Here is a 26,015-nt window from a genome sequence, read left to right on the forward strand (position 1 = left end):
TGTATGAAATAGATGAAAAATCATCTTATTTTCATTTGCATTTATGTAATTTTGAACAGGGTTAAATGTCATTTCATAAATTATAGTTTATGGGTTATTTTTCAAAAATCTTTATTTTCAAAAATCTTATTGTTCAAAAATCTTTCCCAAGTTGTTAATTTCATCTTTGATTTTAAGCTTGAGTTTTGACTCTTTTATGATATTTTTATCACACAACAGTTTATGTAAACAAAGATGCCTATCTTTAACTTTTAGACGTGTTGGTTTTACGTAATGCCAAGATACTAAAGAGAAGTCTTCTTCTTCTTTTTTTTTTTTTTAGAGAAGTCTTCATTTTTTACTCTAGCATATTTACTGCTTTATTTATTTTCAGTTCAGATCTTTAATCCACCTATAACTTCTTTGGGAGTAAAGAGTGAAGTAGAAATCCAGTTTCTTTTTCAATCTAAATGGCAAAACAGGGGTGCCTGGATGGCTCAGTGGGTTAAAGCCTCTGCCTTCAGCTCAGGTCATGATCCCAGGGTCCTGGGATCGAGCCCCGCATCGGGTTCTCTGCTCAGCAGAGAGCCTGCTTCCCTCTCTCTCTCTCTCTCTCTGCCTGCCTCTCTGCCTACTTGTGATCTCTGTATAATAAATAAATTAAAAATCTTTTTTAAAAAATGGCAAAACAGTTGCTATAATATCATGTAGGGAATAATCAATCCTTTTTTTTTCTGGAGTAATTTGAAATGCCACTAAATTTACAAATATTTGGGGTCTAGTTTTGGGTTCTCTATTGTGACTCATAGCAATAAAAATTGGTCCATAAATGATAATAGATGTCCTAAATTTGTTAAGATAATTGAGTAGTAAGATTAGTAATATTAGTGATTATCCACAAAGTGTACCAACCAGAGTACATTTACAACCAGAGAGAAATTAGATGTAAATAATCTCCTTCAGTAGCTAACAATCTCCTTGCTATAAACTGAAGTGTTGGGATTTTTCCCTCAACATTCTCTTTGATTTGTCATGAAGCTACTAAGACAGAATCCTGATCTCTTAACCTCCACTCAACTCTTTGATGCTATGAGGCTACATTTCTTGCACTAGCTCCCATTTTTCATCGATAACCAGAATTTTCAGGCTGTTTAAGATCCAGATTCCCGGGTCCCATCTGAGACCTACTACATCCAAATCTGTCAGTTGAGCTGAGAAATTTGTATTTTGGGTACCAAAGCTTGAAACCCATGAGTGTACAGCCTTGTTCCATAAGTCAGAAACGTAGTTAAGGAACAAAACGGTTTGTTTTCATTTTCAGCTGCCCCCGTCACACAACTAAATTCAAAATGGTAAAGTCATTGATTTCAGCCGTGTGGGTCTCCACTCTGTACAAACAGCAGAGACACGCAGCAGTGGGAATCTACCAGAATGACAGCCCAAGGCACCAAACAACTACCCCATGGTCACAGCCACAAAAACAGCAGCAGTTTCTTGGTGGAGATAAGGTTTTTAATCAGCACAGCAGGTAAGATGACTGACAGGCTGAAAGGACAAGGTGAGACGTGATGTCTAACACAGGCGGCCGCCACAGAATCTCCCCAGAATGGATGGACAAGAAGCAGGCGGACGTGACCCATGCAAAGCAGCCGAGGATATTCTCCACTAATTCAGTCAAAGCAGCGTAGCCTAATCAATAATGCAAACATCCTGTTTCTCGGGCTAACAACCTCTGTCACTTGAACCCTCCGAGAGATAGAGAAACTGCGGGGACAATTATGCAGATTCTTCCTCGAGTCTGAACCGTCCATAGACGAGGCAAATAAGGCTGTGGAGAAAAGGAGGAAAATCTCACAAGTGAAAGGGAATTTGTTGAACATCTTCCCGTTTCTTTTGCTTTGTGCGGCTCTCCTCCCCCTTCCACTGCAGAAAGCTTTCCAGGATTGGCTCTCAATGGGAAGCTTCACGAGACAAATGGGTTTTGTGCAGAATCAAAAAAGCAGCAACGGGGCTGATAGAGAAGTTCAGTCCTACTTATAGTGCAGCATGGGAGGGAAAAATGAAGCCCAACAGAACTTCCTACCCCTCTTTTGCGGGGGAAATCTTGGGAAATTCAATATCAGGTGGGTTTGCCAAAGGCGTCTCTGTCCTGAAGGTCTTGGCTATTTTGCCATGAGAAGTAAGGGTGCTACATTTAGAAACCTGTCTACATTCCTTCAGTGGCTGCATAAAAGGCCCTGTGCTGCTTTAGAGACAGTGAAGAACCTTGTGGGAGGGAGTCAGAGCCACTTTTATTAAGTGAAAGGAGGTTTCCTTTGGACAATGTTTTTGGTGTGAGTAACAGAAATTCCACTGTTCCTATAAGAAGGAAGAGTCATCAGTGCTGGTTGTCCTGGCCTAAAATCTTGGCTGCTATCCAAAAGAAAATACATTTAAGGAAAAAAAAAAAAAAAGACCCTGTCACAAACATTACCCTGATATCCTCCCTCCCCACATACCCAACCACCCTGGAGCTCAAACTGAATTGAAGGGTGGAGGGATTCTGTCTAATCTCAGCCTCTAATTGCTGTCAAACACTCATTTGGGCTGGCTGATGTGAGTTCCCATCGTTCACTAGGGGGACTCTGCCTCCCACATAGGTGCCTCCATATTTTGCCAGCCTTTTCAAAACACCATGAATCAGCCAAGACCCACCAGCCCTTCTCCACACCCATACAGTTCCCATACTCACATCTTCAGGATAACTGTACTCTCTGGGAATCAGGGACCCAGTTGGAAATAGAGGTAAAGACATCCCCTACTTCATCCTTCTCTGCACCTGAGCAGATTCCATGGGAGAGGTTTTAACTTGGGTCACTCTGTGAAGCACTAAAGCAGGATTCCAAGGAAAAAAAGAAGAAAGAGAAGGAGAAGGAGGAGGAGGAATGGGATGTAAAGAATTATATATACCTGAAAATTGTTAAGAGAATAGAATGCCATAAAATACAGCATTAGAACTGTTGATAAAGAGATGGAAAAAACCAATGTGGAGACTGACACCTAGAATTCAGAGAATTGAGACAATACAATCTTTATTTGAATATGCGGCCCCCTCTCCATACCCCCCCAAATACTGTACTTTTTTTTTTAAATAAATTTGTTTGGGGGCACCTGGGAGGCTCAGTCTGTTAAGCATCTGCATTCAGTTCAGGTCATAATCTCAGGGTCCTGAGATTGAGCCCCGTGAGGGGCTCCCTGCTCAGCAAGGAGTTTGCTTCTTTCTCTCTCCCTCATCCCCCCTCCAACTCATGCTCTCTCTCACTTTCTCTCTCTCTCAAATAAATAAATTTTTAAATAAAATAAATTTAATTTTGAAAATTATTTTTCTCCTTTGAGATAAAGATATTCTAGATGTGGTCCCAGAACTAGGGTTGGAAGCTCTGACCTTAAGCACAATCCACACAAAACTAATCTTCTCGCATCATTTCCCATGAAATCTCTATTCCATTCAACCTGGCATCGTTGTTGAGTTTCATGCCAGTGTCTTAGTTCAGTGTACTAACTATCTATTGCTGTGTAATCAATTACCCCAAATTGGCAGCTTAAAACATATATTATCTCATGTAGCTTCTCAGGGTCAGAATTCTGGGATCCTCTTAAGTGGCTGGTTTTGAATCAGGGTCTTTCTTGAGGTTGCAGCCAAGCTATCAGGTGGGGCTGCTGTCATCTCAAGGCTCAGTCAGGGTGAAGAATCCACTCATAAACTCCTTACATGATTGCTGCAATCCTCAATGGCTGATGGGCAGGGACAGGGAGGTTACCACGTAGAGGTCTCTTTGGGGCTGCTGACAAATTGTAGTGAGATTTCCTGAGAGAGATGGAAAAAGAGAGAGAGAAAGAGAAGACACCTAAAACAGTCACTGCCCGTGAGGATACAGAGTGATTGGAACTCTCATACATTGTTAGTGGGAACGCAAATGGTACCATTACCTTAGTAAAGAGTTTAGCAGTTTCTCTTTTTGTTTTTTTAATATTTTATATATTTATTTGATAGAGAGAGACACAGTGGGGAGGGAACACAAGCAGGGGGAGTGGGAGAGGGAGAAACGGGCTTCCTGCTGAGCAGGGAGCCCAATGTGGGGCTTGATCCCAGGACCCTGGGATCATGACCTGAGCCCAAGACAGACGCTTAACAACTAAGCCACCCAGGCACCCCAGTTTAGCAGTTTCTTATGAAGTTAAATATATGATATATATTTATATTATGATCCAGCAATTTCTCTCCTAGGTATTTATTTAACAGAAATTAAAACATATGTGCATACAAAGAACTGTATATGAAAATTTATAGTAGCTTTAAGTGTAATAGCCAGAAAATGAAAATAATTCAATTGTTCTGGGGTGCCTGGGAGGCTCAGTGGGTTAAGCCGCTGCCTTCGGCTCAGGTCATGATCTCAGGGTCCTGGGATCGAGTCCCGCATCGGGCTCTCTGCTCGGCAAGAGGCCTGCTTCCCTCTCTCTCTCTGCTTGCCTCTCTGTCTACTTGTGATCTCTCTCTGTCAAATAAATAAATAAAATCTTTAAAAATAATAATAATAATAATTCAATTGTTCTTCAAGTAATAAATGTATAAAGTATGGCACACCCATACATAGAAATGTTATTAAGCAATAAGAAGACATGAACAACTGATAACATGCAACACGTGAATGAAACTCAAAATCATGCTAAGGAAAGAAGCCAGACACGAAAGGCTATACAAAGCATGTATGATTCCATTTACACAACATTCTGGAAAAGGCAACACTATAGCCACAGACATCAGATTAGCGTTTGGGGGATGGAGTGAGGGGATTGGCTCCAAGACACACACAAAAATTTCTTTACCATGAATGTAGTGATGATTACGTGACTGTATATTTTTGTAGATACTCAAACCATACATCTTAGAAAGGATGAATTTTATTTTATGTAGATCATACATCACTAAACCTGACTTTAAAAATAATAAAAATAAAGGTGGGAAGACATTTTGTCAGAGGTAACACAAGAGAAAAGGCATGGAAGTATGACAGTATGGTGCATGCAAGAGAGAGACAACAATATTACAACTCTCAATATTACAAGGACCTAACAGTCAAAGCAAAGGGTTGCAGGCAGTGAAATCCAAACCTTCTCACATGCATCTCCAGCTTTGACATCAAACTCAACGTATCCAACATTGCAGCCTGCTTCCCTCTCTCCCCACAAGAGCACCATCTCACCTGCTGTTGATGTCATTTTCCCAGTCACTGAATCTCGAAAGCTCAGAATCTTTCTTCACTACTTCCCTTCCCCGTCCTACCAAATCTATGCTACTCCCTTGCAATGTCATGTTTTTTGTGGTATTTATGGGGGCAGCCATCATGCAATGATGACAGTAGTGATTTTCTTTCTTTTTTTTTTATGTAAATTCAATTAGCCAACATGTAGCACATCATTCTTTTTGATGGAATGATCAGTGATTCATTAGTTGCATGTAACACCCAATGCTCATCACATCACGTACCTGCCTTCATGCCCATCACCCAGATACCCCCACCCACCAGCCCTTCAGTAGTGATTTTCCATTTCCCTCATATACCATTCTTTCTTACCCCACTGTGGTCATACAGTTCAGGCTTTTATTTCTTCTCACCAGGCAGCCCTCTGCCTGGTCTTGGTACATCTGGCCACTGTCCCTTCTTTCCAGATGCGGCTTCTGAAGATATCAACCTCATCCCACTATGTCCTAATAAAAAATTCAAGGTCCTTTTCAATGAAAATACCCTCTTCCCTTGATCCCAACCTACTTTTTAAGTTTATTCCTCAATACATGTAAGTCAACAACCTGCTTCAAAGCCAGCCATCTTGAGTGTTCATGCCCACCTGTGCGCATCATCAGATTTTACAGTTCTGCCCAGATGCCCACTCCTTTTGTCTCCATGAATTTAGCTCCTCCCTGTCCACTATGATCCAGCACAAATCACTGCTCCCTCTCAAAGAGATTCTGCGAGTGACACAGTTTTCCTTCTCTGAACTGCAGTTCCTCTTGGTCCACCCATTTGGGGGTTTTGGATTAAATTGATAATGGTAGCATGTATTTCTACAGCCCTTGAAAGATTTCAAAGCACTTTCCTATTCATCATCCTCTTTGAGGCCTACTCAACAAATGTGTGAGATGATTCCTGTCTCAGAGATAAAGAAGCTATGGTTCCATAATGCACAGTGAATTGTGCACAGTCACATGGCTATGAAGAAAATTTTTAATACATATATACATATGTTTTAAGATTTTGTTTATTTGAGAGAGAGAGAGAGAGAGAGAGAGGGAGGGAAAGGGAGAGAATCTGAAGCAGACTCCACGCTGAGCTCAGAGCTGGACTCCAGGCTCAATCCCACCAACGTAAGATCACAACCTAAGGCAAAACCAAGAGTCAGATGCTTAACCGATTGAGCCACCCAGGTGCCCCCCCAAATTTTTAATATATTTTTTAAATGAAGACAGAACCAGAATGTTGACTTGACAATCAAGAAGAAGAGGCTTCTTTGTTTGGTTTTTTAAAATCTTAATAATATATCCTATTTAACCCAATGTATCCAAAGAGGCAGAGCTGTTTTTAATGGAGAAGAAACTATTTAAAGTCTAAAAAAGACTATGTAAAATCAAAATTTGACCACAACTACATTCAATCTGACCACACTGTCTGCTCGGCTTTTGTGAGACTGGTAAGATAAAGAGCAGAATTTAATCTAAACTGTTCAACACCGGGAGCCTGGCTGTCTCAGTCAGTGGAGCACATGACTCTTGATTTCAGTGTTGGGAGTTTGAGCCCCATGTTGGGTGTAGAGATTACTTAAAAATAAAATCTTTCAAAAATAAATCAATAAGTAAACACTTCAACAGGCGAATTTTTTAAAAGCTTAAAACTGGAAAAATATGCCCTCAGCAAGCACTTATTTCTGCTTTTGTGACTGCTGGCACTAACTGTGTGGGAGAGTCAACTGCTGTGTAAAAAGTGAAATTAAAATTTAAAAGTTCTTATGTATATTTTTAGAGAACAGAAACAATCAAGATTAAATATAGCTCAAAATACAGTTAGTTGAGTTGGCACTTAAATTGGCTGTTTAATTAGCAAAATTCTATATGATTAAAGTAGTCACTTGAAAATGTCTTTCAAAGCAAAGCATTTTAATATGCCTCAGTTCTTAGATGATCTGAATCACTGGACCTTCGTTCCCCCTCTGGAATTGACTTGCTCTGCAGTCTGAGTTAAGGTGCTCCTGGACTAAAGATTTAAAAGGGAGCTTATCAGAACGAGAGCAGAAAGTGAATCTTATTTGACAATGAAATACCCAAGACCTTCAAAAACTGTTAGCTATCTCTAGTAAATGGAGGATTAATAGGGAGAAAACTTTTTCCATGTTGAAGTCTTAGACTCCTAGCCTACATTTCATCTGAGACACTGAGAGGGTGATTACCTGTGAGTGCATTAATGAATCACAGAGTTCTTCATGTTGTGACCCTGATCTAAAATGGGTTTTAGGGCACCTGGGTGGCTCAGTGGGTTAAGCCGCTGCCTTCGGCTCAGGTCATGATCTCAGGGTCCTGGGATTGAGTCCCGCATCGGGCTCTCTGCTCAGCAGGGAGCCTGCTTCCCTCTCTCTCTCTCTCTCTCTGCCTGCCTCTCTGTCTGCTTGTGATCTCTCTCTGTCAAATAAATAAATAAAATCTTTAAAAAATAAATAAATAAAATGGGTTTTAAAGCACACACTTTTAAAAACCCTTATACACAACCATAAGAAAGTCTTTGAGAAAGGATATGTAGTTTTTCACTTAGAACTAGACCAAAACTGTAACGAGTAAATAAAAATCCAGATAGTTTTTTTATTTTTTTATTTACTTTTTTAAATTTTATTTTTAAGTAATCTCTAAGCCCAAGGTGGGGCTTGAATTTACAATCCCCAAGATCAAAAGTCACGCACTCTAACCACCGAGCCAGCCAGCCACCCCCAAATGGTGTTTTAAAACTCCCCATGGCAGAGACTAGCTAGATATTCACCAAATGTTTTTCGTCTCCCTGGGCACCCAGATAAACTACATTTTATTGACTTCCTTGCACCTAGAAGTGGGATCTTTGGAAGGAAATGTGAAAAAGGATGTGTAACTGCCTCATCATGGCAGTTAAAAGGGGCATGCCTTCCCCTTTGTGCCACCTGGATGATGCCAGGGCCTTTGAGGTGATACATTGAAGCTGGCAGAACCACAGCATGAAAAGAGCCTATCTTTAAAAGTCTGTATACAGGAAACCTCCCCACTACATTGTCATGCACAACTCCATACCTCCCCACCTCCCACCACTGATTGCATTGATTTGTGAGGTGAGCCAGAATTCAATTGCAATTATGATAAGTCTCTGGGTTTTGGGAGATTGTTTATTAGACCACTGGGTGTTGGCCCACCTGCAAACTCTACATTGCCTTGGAAAGAAATTCCCACTATCACTATAATTCACAATGCAATGTCCAAACAATGTTGCTTCATGTCCTTTTGTATTAGTTGCCTATAATAGGGCCCTGTGGATCCTAACCTTTTTGGAGACAAGGACTTTTTTGAACCTGAAAAAAATTCAAAACTCTCTCCTTTGGAAAATAAATGCATATGTACTCAAAATTTTGCCTAAAATTTCAAGGTGTCTTGAGAACCACAAGAAGCTCATCAATAAATTCCCAGTTTAGACCCCCTGCTACCAGTAATTAGTGTATTAGAAATGTAGAGGGGGCTCTGAACAAGTAGTATGTGTATTCCAAGCTTTCTAGTTGTCTTCATCATTCCTTTCATATACAGCTGCCCTGTCATATTCATGCCTTTGATCTTTGGATTTTAAAAATGCAGAAAATTAAATGTTTCAAAATTGATATTTCTCTCCCAAAGCAAAAATGTCAGTGTAACAGTCCCAAAGCCAAACATCAATTCTGTGACCATGCCTTTTGATTTCTGGATCGATTGTGAGCAGCCTGTACATTCGAACCACCAGCAATGGTTCTGTGATTATCTATATTTTATGCCTGGTATGGGGCAATTGCTTTTGGAAACAGAATTTTAACTACCTAGCATGACCCTTGAAATGTTTTCAGTTTTGCTTTGTCAGGCTCCCTAACTTCATTGTCATCATCCCTACATCAACTATTTGTTCTTTTAATTAATTTATTTATTTATTTTTAAATATTTATGGGGTGCCTGGGTGGCTTAGTTGGTTAAACATCTGCATTCGGCTCAGGTCATGATCCCAGGGTTCTGGGATCGAGTCCCACATCAGGGTCCCTGCTCAGCAGAGAGCTTGCTTCTCCCTCTCCCTCTGCCTGCTGCTCTGCCTACTTGTGCTCTCTCACTTTCTATCAGATGAATAAATAATTAATTAAATCTCGAAAAAAAAAATTTATGGGTGCCTGGGTGGCTCAGTCAGTTAAGCATCTGCTTTCAGCTAAGATCAGGATCCCAGGGTCCTGTGATAAAGCCCCACATGGGGCTCCCTGTTCAGTGGGGAGTCTGCTTCTCCCTCTCCCTCCTGCTTGTGCTCTCTCTCTATATATTAAATAAATAAATAAATAATCTTTTAAAAATATTTATTTAGTCATTTGAGAACAAGAGAGAGGAAGACAACGAGCAAGTACACAAGCAGGAGGAGGGGCAGAGTGGAGCCCATGCGGTGCTTGATCTCACAACCCTAAAATCATGACCTGAGCCAAAACCAAGAGTCCCATGCTCAACTGATTGAGACACCCAGGTCCCTCAACTCTTTTGTCCTTTTAATACCACAGTGATCATGGTGCACTGAACATTTTCTTCAATGTCTCATGACTTTGGCTGCAATGTCCTTTCCTTGACTGTCCAAAAGCTCCTATTATCCTCTAAGATTCAGCCCTAGCATCACCTTTTGGGTAATTATCCCTGGCCTACCCTCTCCTAAATGAAGTATCCCCAAGAGTGCTCCTACCATGTTGTCCAACCCCTGCCATAGTCCTCATCATGCATCGTGAGGATTTACTTCTCTGCCTCCCATGGAACTGCTGGCTCCTTTGGGGTAAAGACTATCTTCTATCACATATCCTTCATGTAACACAGTGACTGGAGCAGACGGAAGCATGCCACCCATATAGCATGCCTATGTTCCAGACAACATGAGGGAATGAATAGCTGTGAAATTGATTTTACTTGATTAAGTGATTAAACTCCTCTGAGTACCCTCAACAGCTAAGACTTCTTTATTGTAATGTGACCAGTTGGTAAATTAAAGGCAAGGATTCTAATATGTTGGCTTTCTGGGGTATATATATATTCTATGGATAGAAAATATATATGTGTATATTCTAAAAAGGAATTAACTTTATCACATATATAAAAATATAACATAAGATGTAATGGCATATTCAATAGCTTTCACTGGATGTCTCCCACATACCAGACACTGTTCATCCAGACACCGACGATGGACAAACAAAACATGAACAAGATATGTATGATCCCTGCCTTCTCAGTGCTTATAGGGATAATAAATACTAAATAAGCACAAATAAATATGTACTTATAAGTTGCAAAAATGTTCTGAAGGAAAAGAGGAGACAAAATATGAAACAAAACTTAAGGGAAATAAATTTAGCTAGGAAACAGGTCAGAGAACTTTTAGAGTTTTTCTCTCTAAATTTTCTCTCTAAATTTCTGATTTAAAAAAAAAAAAGAAATGAAGATGAATTAGCCACAGTTACCTCTTTCATCCTTAGGTAATTTAACACTCACACTTCCCTAATAAAGACCCACCCTGAGTTTTGGGTGCATGGCTTTTCTTTTATGTTCTTTTCTCTCTCTCTCTCTCTTTTTCTAAATAGCCCATGAAGGATTGGTGGTGACTTCCTGGGGAGCCCTATCTTAAGCATTCTAGTAAGCCATTCCCTAAGATTCAGACATATTTATCCGAAAGGAAAAATTCTCTCTAAAAGTATTTAAGCACAGAATCTGGGTGTGCTGAAAGGTAGCAAGTAAGATAAATATAGTAAAAATTTTGACTGTATCTCCACCTTGGATATAGTTACAGATGATATCATGTTTATTTTCCCCTGCTTTCTCTCAAATTGGATAGTTGGATAAGGATAAAGTGATTATTTTTCCCCTTTTCCATTCCTTTACATAGTTTACCTAGAAGCCATTTACTCTCAGAATTGGATGGTAAAATTTAAGGTGCTAGAAAGATGAAAGGGATCAAGAATATTCTTGGTTCTATGGGTGTCGTCTAAAATTCAGCATTGGGGGCGCCTGGGTGGCTCAGTGGGTTAAAGCTTCTGCCTTCGGCTCAGGTCATGATCTCAGGGTCCTGGGATCGAGCCCCACATCGGGCTCTCTGCTCGGCAGGGAGCCTGCTTCCCTTCCTCTCTCTCTGCCTGCCTTTCTGCCTACTTGTGATCTCTGTCTGTCAAATAAATAAATAAAATCTTTAAAAAATAAAAATAAATAAAAATAAAAATAAAATTCAGCATTGCTGTTTCAAGGGCAAGTTTGCTCCCCTCACCTCTTATCTATGGATTGCTGATCACATACATGCCACACTCTTGGTAAAGATCGTAGGAGTCAAAAAGCCATGAATAGTAACAAGACTTCTAAAACAAATTGGAAGATGCTATTGGTTTATTATTCCCTAAAAACAATTAATCTTAGTTCTCTTTTTTTAAAAAAGAAGGAAAGAAATAACACATACACACACACACTCAAACTCATCTTGGATTACAACACGATCTGAGATTTTAACTATCAGATCAGATGGTATACTGAGGGAAAGTTCTGGGGCCAAGTTATTTGAGATATAAATTTGTGAGTTAAACTGAGGACCTCATATCTTTATCATCACAGTTATAAGTGATTTCTGAGGGTCAAAACTCAGACTAAGCAGTTGATATACATCATATTACTACAATACGGTCATTACAACTCTGAATGAAAGGAACAGCCCTGAGAAATAGGGAAAATTATCCCCATTTTACAAATGAATGAAAAGTCACTTGGGAAACTGGAAAGCAGTAGAGCCAACATTTGAACTCAATCTCCAACTTCCCACATCCCAGGATGCTCTCTGGTTAAGTATCACTATTGTTTTCATCTGTTGTGTATCGACTTTAAAAACTCAACCTAAATGAATAAAAGAGTAGGAGCACAAGATTTTGTGGCTGTAAATTGTCAAGCCTGAAGCATTGTTTTTGAATGCATGCTACTTTGTTTACCTTCATTAACCCTACACATAGAAACCTGTCAATTTAGACACCAATAGTAATTTAATCCCATTTTTCTAAGGGCAATTCTTTAACCTAGTAACTTACCACATCTTCCATCCAATGTGTATTTTAAGTGCTGGCTTTCTCAAACCAATGTTAGCTGTGAAGAGCAGGCATTCTTTAGAGAAAGCCATTTCCCTATTAACATTATTAAGCTCTCCAATTATCTTGTGGAGAAATCCGTTACAAAAATGTAGGGAAGGGATAAGAAAAATGTATTCATTGAAAGCCAATAGGTAGGACATCACTCCCACTTTCCCACAGCAATTCCTGTCAATTCAGCCTCCAGAGTTATAGTAAGTCTGATCACCTATGTGTCTCTCCGGCCCCCTCGCCCCACAAAACCCTGCCAGTCTGCTCTTCAGCAGTGCCAATGACAGTCTTTTAAAGCACAGCCTCATCCACTCCCCACTTACAATTCTTTGACTGCTGCCCTTGCCAACTGGACAGTCTCCCAGCCCCCTCCCATAGTCCCTTGAGCCTTGAGGGGTCTGCCCAACTCAGGCCCACCTCTTCAGCCTTCTCTTCGTACACCTGTTCTTGGAACACACAAGTGTCTCTCTTCCCTTTGCATGTGCTGCCCTGCTAAACCTTCACTTCCATTTTTGCTTGTCCACCCCATTACCCACCCTTCCCTTTCAGGGATGGAGTGAGACCATCCATCCTGACCTTCTCACACTGGCCCATCTCTGTCCTCTGTTTCCTGACCCTCTACTCTCTCCTTTGTTGTCTGCTCCAGGCATGTCTTCCTTGCTGATTCTAGAGATAGCAGGCAGTTTTCCCCTTCAGGGCTATGCCTCCTGCCCCAAACGCACTTTCCTCAGACACAGCTCATCCTCTCCCCCACTTCACATCTGCTCAGGTGCCGATTTCTCAGTGGGGCCTTCCCTGAGCACTACATTTAACATAACATTTCCTTGTACCTCCTACTCCTCTCCTCTTTTGTTTCTCTCCAAGCAGCCATTTAGTGTAGAGCCACCCTTTAATACATTCTATCGCCTACATTTTTTTTTTTAAAAGTATTAGCTGAAATGTATAGGTTCCACAGTGGTTACAAATTAATCCTGATTTCTCAATGGCTTAACATAATGCAGATTTATTTCTTGCTCAAACTACACATCCATCACAGGTCAGCTGGAGTTTCTTCTCCACTCAAGGACCCAGGCTGACAAAAGCCCCACCAACACGTAGACGCTCTGTAGGGAACACACAGCATCCCTGATCAGAAGAAAAGAGAGACTGGAAAATCATACATAGCTTTTCACTGCCTCAGTCTGAAGATCACTTTTTTCCCTATTTCATTGGCCAAAGTAGTCACAAGGGCTTACGAACTACAAGGAGACTCATAAATGCAGAAGGTCAAAGGGAACATTTGTGAGCATTACTGTCTCTGCCACAAATAATAGTTTTCTTGTCTTTTATTCATCCATCTTGTCCCTTGAGAATAGAACAAATTATTGGTTAGGTTACATGAAGTCAAATAGAAATCTTTTTGAAATTTTGTTTTATGCTTATTTGAAATCCATATATATTTGAAATAGCTTGAGAATAAGAGTCTGAGAAAAAGAAGAATCTTTTTAAGAGTGGCCTCTCCCTTTGATATCTTTTTGCCCTTGTGATTTGACACTTTTCCATGATCTGGTTACATGACCCAACTATAAAGAAAAGAAAGATAAATATTCTCTCATATAGATGATATATCTCTATTCAAACATTCTAAGATTGGCTTTAAGAAAGAATTAACCATTGCTTCCCCCCCCACCACCAAATGGTTAGAGACCAAGCAGTCTAGAAATAAAGTTGTCATTTTTAAAAATCTACTTATCAATATTTAAAAATCACTTTAACTTAATATGTTCACCAGGAAATTATATTTCTTAAAGGTATACATCTTCTGAATCCTTTACTAAGATAGCTTTATGGCCAAGGCCAGTGTCTAGTTACAACTGCTCTATAGTTTTTCTAGGATGAAATAATCGTGGATATAATCAGGATGAAGAACTTTGACTTTCTGAGAGCTCATTTGTCTATGTTTTAGAGCTCACCACACACCACTTTTGGAGAAGAATTTTTGCCCTGCCTAAAGATGTTGCCATAGCTATCTTTGTGCAGAGGTGAGGTAGCTTCCTCATCAGACTCTAAATTGTGCTTGCAACCAGTACACTGTTAAATACTAAAGCCTGTGTCTCTACACATTTGCATCACCAGAGAGTTTGTTAGATTTGCAGAAAGCAGGGCCCTAAGTCAGACCAGTAAATCAGAATATGAACTTTTAGCAAGATTTATATGTCTAGTAACATTCAAGAAGCACTACTCTAACCCACATTAACCTTGGGGCCTATGGATCCCTGGATGGGCCTCAGGAAGACTCTAAATCCCTTGAAATTGTATTTAAGTGTTGTGCATTTGTACATTTTCTAGGGAGAGACTACATGATCATCACCAAATTTTTGAAAGGTTTCACTTCAAATGTATTTGTCTCCATCTGTAGATTTTCTAAAATATTTACTAAATTATTCTTTGGTCTTAACTAAAGAATCAGAGAGGTTTGGACCTTTACCACTTCTATTAGTTATTCATCACTGCATAGCATATTATTTCCAAATTTGGTGGTTTAAAGTAACATTTATTATCTCATTTTTTATGGGTCAGGAATCTGGAAATGGCTTGGCTGGGTACTGTGCCTCAGGATCTCATATGAGGATACAGTCAAACTACTGACCAGGGTTGCAATCTTATGAAGGCTCAGCTGTGGCTGGAAAATCTACCTCCAAGCTCCCTCATACAGCTGTTGGCAGAAGCCCTCAGTTCCTTACTGGTTATTGGCTGGAGACCTTAGTTGCTCAGTTAAGTGGGTCTCTCCATAACCTGCCTGAATGCCCTCTCAACATGGGCGGGGGGGGGCATTTCCCCCAGAGTAAGTGAGCCAAGAGAAAGACAGAAGGAGGCAGGAAACCACATTGCCTTTTGTGACCTATCTCCAAGTCCCATTGCATCACTTTGGCCTGATTCTATTTTGTATCACAATGTTTTTGTGAGGATTAGTTGACATATGTGTGTAAATAAATACCTTAGCCAAGTGTTTCTCACATGGTAAGTTCCTCAGGAAGTGTAATCATTTCACTGAAGGCTACTATAAGGACCAATCCTATAAAGATCACTGTTACAGAAACATAAAGATATTTCTAAGAACATTGTCCACTATGCTCCTCAGAAATCTCTTCACAAAGTATTATGCAAGGATTTCTATTTGGTCTCAGTGAAATGAATAGGGGATCCATCTCCTAGACATTGTTAGTTAGATGATTGTGTCCTTCTTGTGTTGACTGGTAGAAAGTATATAACCACAAACATGGCCTGACCTAACAAGGGAGCAAAGACCCTCTCAACAAGCATTTTGTGCTCTACTCTTGCTCTTAACTTTGCATTACTTTCCTACACTATGTCCTATCTACTCTGGTCCCCTCACATATCTAAAGTAATATTTTATCTTGTTTCATTATATTTAGTTTTTGAAAACTTTTTGAACCATGCAAGATAGAAAATAATCTTTCAAATTTCACTAATAAGAAAGAATACATGAGTTATAGGAACTTTTACTTAGTACATTCTCTCCATAATATGAAATTTAAACATTTTTAGTAGTAGTTACTTACTGATGAAAGCTATGGAAATTCTCCCTCTCTCCAAAATGCACAAACACAAAAGACATTTAGCAGAATTTTAGGAGGCTTATGTACTACACTAAAGCCCATCCACAAGTCCCAGGTTTAGAACCCATTCTCTGCAGGGGTTTCCTTGATATTTAATTCAGAAGATTCCTCTTCCCCAAACTTCCTATGAGTAAAGCACAGTCGTTAAGTGGGGTCCACATGATCCTGGGAGTATTCTAAGACTTTTCAAAAAAAAAAGGACATGAATAGTTTTGAGACCATCAATTTCCAAATCCTCAAATTCCATAGGCATTCTTTTCTAAACTTGATCTGCTTGAGAACACCTCACACAGTCAAGACATGCCTGTTCTCCTTTCCCACCTTCCCTTTTTTTTCATAATTGCATTTCCCACATTACAGAATAAAGACATGTCTCTCATGCAGCCCAGAGCTTGCTACATTGTATTGCCCTGAGAGTAAAAATCCACAGACTGAAAACGGAGGAAGATCCAAAATAATCCGAAATATCTGTATCAATGAAGCCATCTTTATTGTTTAAAAGATCATATTTATTTATTTATTTATTTATTTATTTATTTATTTAAGAGAGAGAGTGAGAAGGGGAGAGAGAGAGAGCACACAAGTGGGGTGAGGAGAAGGGGGAGAACAGGCTCTCCACTGATCAGGGGCGCCAATACTGGGCTCGATCCCAGCACTCTGGGATCATGACTCTGGCCAAAGGCAGATGCCCAACTGACTGAGATACCCAGTGCCCCTGAAGCCATCTTTGAGATGCCATAAGCCCACAGTAGACCTTAGCACCTTTCTTTGTCTTAAATCTTTATTTCCATTAAGAGTGAAGGTAGGTGTTAGAAATCTTTGTTGAGATGTTTCAATTTAAAATTTTTAAAGTAATCTCAGACACCCTGAGATGTTTCCATTACAGATGGATAGTAAAGACGAGCAACAGTGGTCATGGCAATTGTTGCTCAAAGACCTCATTACCTGGATCATCTACACAGTGTTACAATGTTCATTGCCCCTGAGGATAGGCTCCTTGAGAGCAAAACAAAAGAATCTTAGCAAAGCAAAGTAATAGTCTTTTCTTTCTTTCAGTAACCACCTCCCAGCAAAGCTCCGCGACTAAATCTACACACTTACCCTAGCACTAGAACTAGGAAGGACAGTGGTAATTGATGGGATGCATACTAACGCATACATTTGATTCAAAAAAGAAATCAGATTTCTTCTGACAGAAAGCAAATGTTATTTGACTCACTGGTTGAACAAAAGGGCTGGTGTAGCCATTTTACACTTTGGACATTTTCATGGATTGAAAAAAGCTCTAAGGATTTTGCCCCCTCTTAGGAAAAAAAAAAAAAGTAAATCAAAAGATAGAATATATTTGCAAAGGTGAACTGACGTCAATGTTTTCTCAACTTCCCCAGTCCTTTCTGAATATATTGGGATGCCTCTAAGGGAACGAGTAAGAGTAACTAATACTCATTTGATAACTCTTAGTGAAGCCTCTTTGGGAGACTTCCCAGAAATCAAAGGACTCCAATGAATGAGTAAGTTAGGTGGTTTCTAATTCTGTGCTTTCAACAAAATTGGAGGAGCCACTAATCAAGATGTCAGTTGCAATATTTTTACCATATATCTTGAAATAATTTTTTTAAATTGAGTAAATTGCCACAATAAAACTTCTTCTATTCCATTAGTTATAGGAATAAAGATTTCTCAGAGCTTACTTTATTAAAATAAACAAAAATAGAATAGAACTGAGGCTGAAAATCCCCTCTTATAATGATAACAGTTATCCATAGATGTACCTAAAATGTGAGCGGCAAGCATCACCACACCATAGGCTCAGTGTAAAAAGTAAATAAACTAACATGAAGGGGCGCATGGGTGGCTCAGTGGGTTAAGCCGCTGCCTTCGGCTCAGGTCATGATCCCAGGTCCTGGGTTCGAGCCCCACCATCGGGCTTTCTGCTCAGCAGAGAGCCTGTTTCCTCCTCTCTCTCTGCCTGCCTCTCTGCTTACTTGTGATTTCTCTCTGTCAAATAAATAAATAAAATCTTAAAAAAAAATAAAAATAAACTAACATGAAAAGGACTTAGACAATGTGTGGCACAAAATGAATGGCAATATACATGACCTGTGACTATTACCATCCTTGTCATTATCATCATCATAGAGTGGACAATTGTGAATCACAGATATCTCCACGTACATTGCCCAAATGTTTTGTGTTAATAATTATCAAATCATAATATATGTATGTTGTTTTGCTGAATTGGCACTAAAAATTTTTTGTGGCAAAGAAGGGTTTTAGGATTATCTAATTAGGATTTTCAAATATTGAAATATATCATGTTGGGATAAAATTATGTAGGGAAATGCAATAGAAATGAGCTTGGGAAAAAAGGCAACAATGTAAAACTCCTTTATTAAAGAAGAGTTCATATATTTTTTTTTAAATGGCTTATGAAAGATATCAAATTAGAACAGCATTTGCATTATATGTGATACATTCAAAAGAGTGATATAACCATTTCGATTTAAAATGTCAAGCTTAGAATAAGCAGGAAATTATACACTTTGCAACTACTTAAATTTACAATGAAAATTTTTTAGAACCTAAAAAATGTATTGACTGGGCACATATATAATGAAAATATTATGAAGACCACTGCCCTGGAGCTCTGTCTTTGATTTTCCACTTACTGTATAACACCTGCTCATTGTTCCATCAACCTCCTTAACACCAACTTTAACTTTTTTTTTTTTTAATTTTATAAACATATATTTTTATCCGCAGGGGTACAGGTCTGCGAATCGCCAGGTTTACACACTTCACAGCACTCACCATAGCACATACCCTCCCCAATATCCATAACCCCACCCCCCTCCCCCCATCAACCCTCAGTTTGTTTTGTGAGATTAAGAGTCACTTATGGTTTCTCTCCCTCCCAATCCCATCTTGTTTCATTTACTCTTCTCCTACCCCCTCAACTCCCCATGTTGCATATCCTCTCCCTCATATCAGGGAGATCATATGATAGTTGTCTTTCTCCGAATGACTTATTTCGCTAACCATGATACCCTCTAGTTCCATCCACGTCGTCGCAAATGGCAAGATTTCATTTCTTTTGATGGCTGCATAGTATTCCATTGTGTATATATACCACATCTTCTTTATCCATTCGTCTGTTGATGAACATCTAGGTTCTTTCCATAGTTTGGCTATTGTAGACATTGCTGCTATAAACATTCGGGTGCACGTGCCCCTTCAGATCACCACGTTTGTATCTTTAGGGTAAATACCCAGCAGTGCAATTGCTGGGTCATAGGGTAGTTCTATTTTCAACATTTTGAGGAACCTCCATGCTGTTTTCCAGAGTGGTTGCACCAGCTTGCATTCCCACCAACAGTGGAGGAGGGTTCCCCTTTCTCCGCATCCTCGCCAGCATCTGTCATTTCCTGACTTGTTAATTATAGCCATTCTGACTGGTGTGAGGTGATATCTCATTGTGGTTTTGATTTGTATTTCCCTGATGCCGAGTGATATGGAGCACTTTTTCATGTGTCTGTTGGCCATCTGGATGTCTTCTTGGCAGAAATGTCTGTTCATGTCCTCTGCCCATTTCTTGATTGGATTATTTGTTCTTTGGGTGTTGAGTTTGCTAAGTTCTTTATAGATTTTGGACACTAGCCCTTTATCTGATATGTCATTTGCAAATATCTTCTCCCATTCTGTCAGTTGTCTTTTGGTTTTGTTAACTGTTTCCTTTGCTGTGCAAAAGCTTTTGATCTTGATAAAATCCCAATAGTTCATTTTTGCCCTTGCTTCCCTTGCCTTTGGCGATGTTCCTAGGAAGATGTTGCTGCGGCAGAGGTCGAAGAGGTTGCTGCCTGTGTTCTCCTCAAGGATTTTGATGGATTCCTTTCTCACATTGAGATCCTTCATCCATTTTGAGTCTATTTTCGTGTGTGGTGTGAGGAAATGATCCAATTTAATTTTTCTGCATGTGGCTGTCCAATTTTCCCAACACCATTTATTGGAGAGGCTGTCTTTTTTCCATTGGACATTCTTTCCTGCTTTGTCGAAGATGAGTTGACCATAGAGTTGAGGGTCTATTTCTGGGCTCTCTATTCTGTTCCATTGATCTATGTGTCTGTTTTTGTGCCAGTACCATGCTGTCTTGATGATGACAGCTTTGTAATAGAGCTTGAAGTCCGGAATTGTGATGCCACCAACTTTGGCTTTCTTTTTCAATATTCCTTTGGCTATTCGAGGTCTTTTCTGGTTCCATATAAATTTTAGGATTATTTGTTCCATTTCTTTGAAAAAAATGGATGGTACTTTGATAGGAATTGCATTAAATGTGTAGATTGCTTTAGGTAGCATAGACATTTTCACAATATTTATTCTTCCAATCCAGGAGCATGGAACATTTTTCCATTTCTTTGTGTCTTCCTCAATTTCTTTCATGAGTACTTTATAGTTTTCTGTGTATAGATTCTTAGTCTCTTTGGTTAGGTTTATTCCTAGGTATCTTATAGTTTTGGGTGCAATTGTAAATGGGATGGACTCCTTAATTTCTCTTTCTTCTGTCTTGTTGTTGGTGTAGAGAAATGCAACTGATTTCTGTGCATTGATTTTATATCCTGACACTTTACTGAATTCTTGTACAAGTTCAAGCAGTTTTGGAGTGGAGTCTTTTGGGTTTTCAACATATAGTATCATATCATCTGTGAAGAGTGATAGTTTGACTTCTTCTTTGCCGATTTGGATGCCTTTAATTTCCTATTGTTGTCTGATTGCTGAGGCTAGGACTTCTAGTACTATGTTGAATAGCAGTGGTGATAACGGACATCCCTGTCGTGTTCCTGACCTTAGCGGAAAAGCTTTCAGTTTTTCTCCATTGAGAATGATATTTGCAGTGGGTTTTTCATAGATGGCTTTGATAATATTGAGGTATGTGCCCACTATCCCTACACTTTGAAGAGTTTTGATCAGGAAGGGATGCTGTACTTTGTCAAATGCTTTTTCAGCATCTATGGAGAGTATCATATGGTTCTTGTTCTTTCTTTTATTAATGTGTTGTATCACATTGATTGATTTGTGGATGTTGAACCAGCCTTGCAGCCCTGGAATAAATCCCACTTGGTCATGGTGAATAATCCTTTTAATGTACTGTTGAATCCTATTGGCTAGTATTTTGGCAAGAATTTTTGCATCTGTGTTCATCAAGGATATTGGTCTGTAGTTCTCTTTTTTGATGGGATCCTTGTCTGGTTTGGGGATCAAGGTGATGCTGGCCTCATAAAATGAGTTTGGAAGTTTCATTCCATTTCTATTTTTTGGAACAGTTTCAGGAGAATAGGAATTAGTTCTTCTTTAAATGTTTGGTAGAATTCCCCCGGGAAGCCGTCTGGCCCTGGGCTTTTGTTTGTTTGGAGATTTTTGATGACTGTTTCAATCTCCTTACTGGTTATGGGTCTGTTGAGGCTTTCTCTTTCTTCCTGGTTCAGTTGTGGTAGTTTATATGTCTCTAGGAATGCATCCATTTCTTCCAGATTGTCAAATTTGTTGGCGTAGAGTTGCTCATAGTATGTTCTTATAATTGTCTGTATTTCTTTGGTGTTCGTTGTGATCTCTCCTCTTTCATTCATGATTTTATTGATTTGGGTCCTTTCTCTTTTCTTTTTGATAAGTCTGGCCAGGGGTTTATCAATCTTATTAATTCTTTCAAAGAACCAGCTCCTAGTTTCGTTGCTTTGTTCTATTGTTTTTTTTTTGGTTTCTATTTCATTGATTTCTGCTCTGATCTTTATGATTTCTCTTCTCCTGCTGGGTTTAGGGTTTCTTTCTTGTTCTTTCTCCAGCTCCTTTAGGTGTAGGGTTAGGTTGTGTACCTGAGACCTTTCTTGTTTCTTGAGAAAGGCTTGTACCGCTACATATTTTCCTCTCAGGACTGCCTTTGTTGTGTACCACAGATTCTGAACTGTTGTGTTTTCATTATCATTTGTTTCCATGAATTTTTTCAATTCTTCTTTAATTTCCTGGTTGACCCATTCATTCTTTAGAAGGATGCTGTTTAGTCTCCATGTATTTGGGTTCTTTCCAAATTTCCTCTTGTTATTGAGTTCTAGCTTCAGAGCATTGTGGTCTGAAAATATGCAGGGAATGATCCCAATCTTTTGATACCGGTTGAGACTTGATTTAGGACCAAGAATGTGATCTATTCTGGAGAATGTTCCATGTGTACTAGAGAAGAATGTGTATTCTGTTGCTTTGGGATGAAATGTTCTGAATATATCTGTGATGTCCATCTGGTCCAGTGTGTATTTAAGGCCTTGATTTCCTTGTTGATCTTTTGCTTGGATGATCTGTCCATTTCAGTGAGGGGAGTGTTAAAATCCCCTACTATTATTGTATTATTGTCGATGTGTTTCTTTGATTTTGTTATTAATTGGTTTATATAATTGGCTGCTCCCACGTTAGGGGCATAGATATTTAAAATTGTTAGATCTTCTTGTTGGATAGTTCCTTTGAGTATGATATAGTGTCCTTCCTCATCTCTTATTGTAGTCTTTGGCTTAAAATCTAATTGATCTGATATAAGGATTGCCACTCCTGCTTTCTTCTGATGTCCATTAGCATGGTAAATTCTTTTCCACCCCCTCACTTTAAACCTGGAGGTGTCTTCGGGTTGAAGATGAGTTTCTTGTAGGCAACATATAGATGGGTTTTGGTTTTTTATCCATTCTGATACCCGGTGTCTTTTGATTTGGGCATTTAGCCCATTAACATTCAGGGTAACTATTGAGAGATATGAATTTAGTGCCATTGTATTGCCTGTAAGGTGACTGTTATTGTATATTGTCTCTGTTTCTTTCTGATCTCCTACTTTTAGGGTCTCTCTTTGCTTAGAGGACCCCTTTCAATATTTCCTGTAGAACTGGTTTGGTATTTGCAAATTCTTTCAGTTTTTGTTTGTCCTGGAAGCTTTTAATCTCTCCTTCTACTTTCAATGATAGCCTAGCTGGATATAGTATTCTTGGCTGCATGTTTTTCTCATTTAGTACTCTGAATATATTATGCCAGCTCTTTCTGGCCTGCCAGGTCTCTGTGGATAAGTCTGCTGCCAATCTAATATTTTTACCATTGTACGTTACAGACTTCTTTTCCCGGGCTGCTTTCAGGATCTTTTCTTTGTCACTAAGACTTGTCAATTTTACTATTAGGTGACGGGGTGTGGACCTATTCTTATTGATTTTGAGGGGGGTTCTCTGAACCTCCTGGATTTTGATGCTTGTTCCCTTTGCCATATTGGGGAAATTCTCTCCAATAATTCTCTCCAACATACCTTCTGCTCCCCTCTCTGTTTCCTCTTCTTCTGGAATCCCAATTATTCTAATGTTGTTTCGTCTTATGGTGTCACTTATCTCTCAAATTCTCCCCTCGTGGTCCAATAGCTGTTTGTCCCTCTTTTGCTCAGCTTCTTTATTCTCTGTCATTTGGTCTTCTATATCGCTAATTCTTTCTTCTGCCTCATTTATCCTAGCAGTGAGAGCCTCCATTTTTTATTGCATCTCATTAATAGCTTTTTTGATTTCAACTTGGTTAGATTTTAGTTCTTTTATTTCTCCAGAAAGGGCTTTTATATCTCCCGAGAGGGTTGCTTTAATATCTTCCATGCCTTTTTCAAGCCCGGCTAGAACCTTGAGAATCGTCATTCTGAACTCTATATCTGACATATTACCAATGTCTGTATTGATTAGGTCCCTAGCCTTTGGTACTGCTTCTTGTCTTTTTTTTGTTGTGAATTTTTCCACCTTGTCATTTTGTCCAGATAAGAGTATATGAAGGAGCAAGTAAAATACTAAAAGGGTGGCAACAACCCCAGGAAAATGTGCTTTAGCCAAATCAGAAGAGATCCCAAATCGTGAGGGGGGAGAAAGGGGATAAAAAGGGGTTCAGAAAGAAAAAAGAAAAAAAAAAGAAACTATTAAAAAAGAAAGCCGATAAAGAAAAATATAAAAAGAGGAAAATATATATATATATATTAGATAAACTATTTAAAAAACGTTAAAAAAGAAAACGGTAAAAGTTAAAAAAAATTAGCAGAAGAAGAGAAAAAGAAAAAAAATTTGAAAAAGAAAAAAAAAATTATAATAACTGCAAGGCTAAAAAATCATGGGGAGAAAGCCATGAGTTCCGTGCTTTGCTTTCTTCTCCTCTGGAATTCTGCCGCTCTCCTTGGTATTGAAACTGCACTCCTTGGTAGGTGAACTTGGTCCTGGCTGGGTTTCCCGTTGATCTTCTGGGGGAGGGGCCTGTTGTAGTGATTCTCAAGCGTCTTTGCCCCAGGCGGAGTTGCACCCCCCTTACCCGGGGCCGCGCTGAGTAATCCACTCGGGTTTGCTTTCGGGAGCTTTTGTTCCCTGAGCGCTTTCCGTAGAGTCCGGAGGATGGGAATGAAGATGGCGGCCTCCCGGTCTCCGGCCCAGAGGAGCCGAGAGCCCGGGGCCCCACTCCTCAGTGCGCCCTCAGAGAACAGCGCCCAATGACTCCCGTCACCCTGGCCTCTGGCCGCGCTCCGAGCTGACCGAGCCTGCGACCGGTTCAAGGCAACCCCGAGCTGAGAGTCACTCCTCGGCTCTGTCTCTGTAGCCGGCTTCCCCGTTCTAATACCGGTAAGCTCTGCAACACTCAGACACCCCCGATCCTTCTGCGACCCTGCGGGACCTGAGGCCGCGCTGACCCCGTCCGGGCTTCACCCCAGTTAAGCCTCTGGAGCGATGTCCCTCAGCGGAACAGGCTTTTAAAAGTCCTGATTTTGTGCTCTGTTGCTCCGCCGCTCGCCGGGAGCCGGCCCCTCCCCCCGCGGTCTATCTTCCCGTCGCTTTGGATTCACTTCTCCGCCAGTCCTACCTTTCAGACAGTGGTTGATTTTCTGTTTCTAGAATTGCTGTTCTTCTTCTCTTCAATCTCCCGTTGGATTTGTAGGTGTTTGCAATCTTTAGATAAGCTATTTAGCTGATCTCCCGCTACCCGAAGTAGTCTCAGCCTGCTACTTCTCCGCCATCTTGACTCCTCCTCCCACCAACTTTAACTTTTAAAGGGAGATTCTCTGAGCAGACATCTCCACATATTTGCATTTTCGTTTATATTTCCAAATGTCTGTGGAACATCTCCAGTTACTGTTCTAACAACCTCATGCACAACTTGTTCAAACCAAACATTTCTCTTCCAAATTCTTATTCTATTTTTGCTAGTATATATATTTTGAAGTCATCAGAAAACTAATACAAATGGAGCTCATTTTAGAAGGGAATCTATTGGCTCATATAACTGAAGCTTTCATTAAGAGGGATAGTTGGACTGGCTTCAGGGCTCAAAACCTGTCTTTGGAGCTCAGCATCCCTCCTTCTTCCCTCCAGATTCTCTCTTCCACTGTGCGGGCATTAGTCACCAGCTCCACGTGGTAGCAGCTGGCTGTAGCAGCTCTGGACTTCACAGTCTCTGAGTTCTAACCCAGCAGTCTAGAGTATCTGCCTTTTTCCTCAAGAAAGACTCCTACTGTCTTAGGGACTCCTTTGGGATCGGTCATCCCCAGATGACTAGGGCCAAGGGAACTGAAGGTCTGGCCAGGATGGAATCACCCGAATCACCTGCCTCCACATTTCAGGGCCTGATGGAACTCAGTGCATGAGAGCTACAGACTGAGATTCTGAAAGGAGAGATCCCAAAACAAAACTTGAAAGCTATAACTGACTCAAAGGAGTTCAGATGCCAGGCCACAACGCCACTGTCCACCCTACAACCTCACTTCCATTCCAACCTCATCTCCCATCTTGGGATTACTTTTGATTTTTCCTCTTGTTTGATCCGTGTACTCATTCACTCAGAGTGAAGGCGGTCCGGGCTTAAATCCCACTTCTACTCTTTCCTAACTCGGTAAATTTGGGCAAGTTTGCTTCACTGCTCGTTTTGTTAGTCTCTTCATCTATAAGATGTAGATTAGAATCCTTTTCATGGGGTTGCTGTGAG

General features: G+C 40.0%; 1 long non-coding RNA gene across 1 annotated transcript in view; it reads right to left on the reverse strand.

Moving 5' to 3' along the window:
* Positions 1-1,485: 1,485 nt before the first annotated feature.
* LOC125103298 (uncharacterized) overlaps positions 1,486-26,015 on the reverse strand; it is a 32,282-nt gene continuing 7,752 nt past the window's right edge. The window contains exons 2-3 of the long non-coding RNA XR_007128345.1: positions 2,711-2,847; positions 1,486-1,807 (exon numbers count right to left, since the gene is read on the reverse strand). This is a non-coding gene — a long non-coding RNA (uncharacterized LOC125103298). The remainder of the gene's footprint in view (positions 1,808-2,710; positions 2,848-26,015) is intronic.

The sequence above is a fragment of the Lutra lutra genome, chromosome 6 (assembly GCF_902655055.1).
Source record: "Lutra lutra chromosome 6, mLutLut1.2, whole genome shotgun sequence".
NCBI classification, from domain to species: domain Eukaryota; kingdom Metazoa; phylum Chordata; class Mammalia; order Carnivora; family Mustelidae; genus Lutra; species Lutra lutra.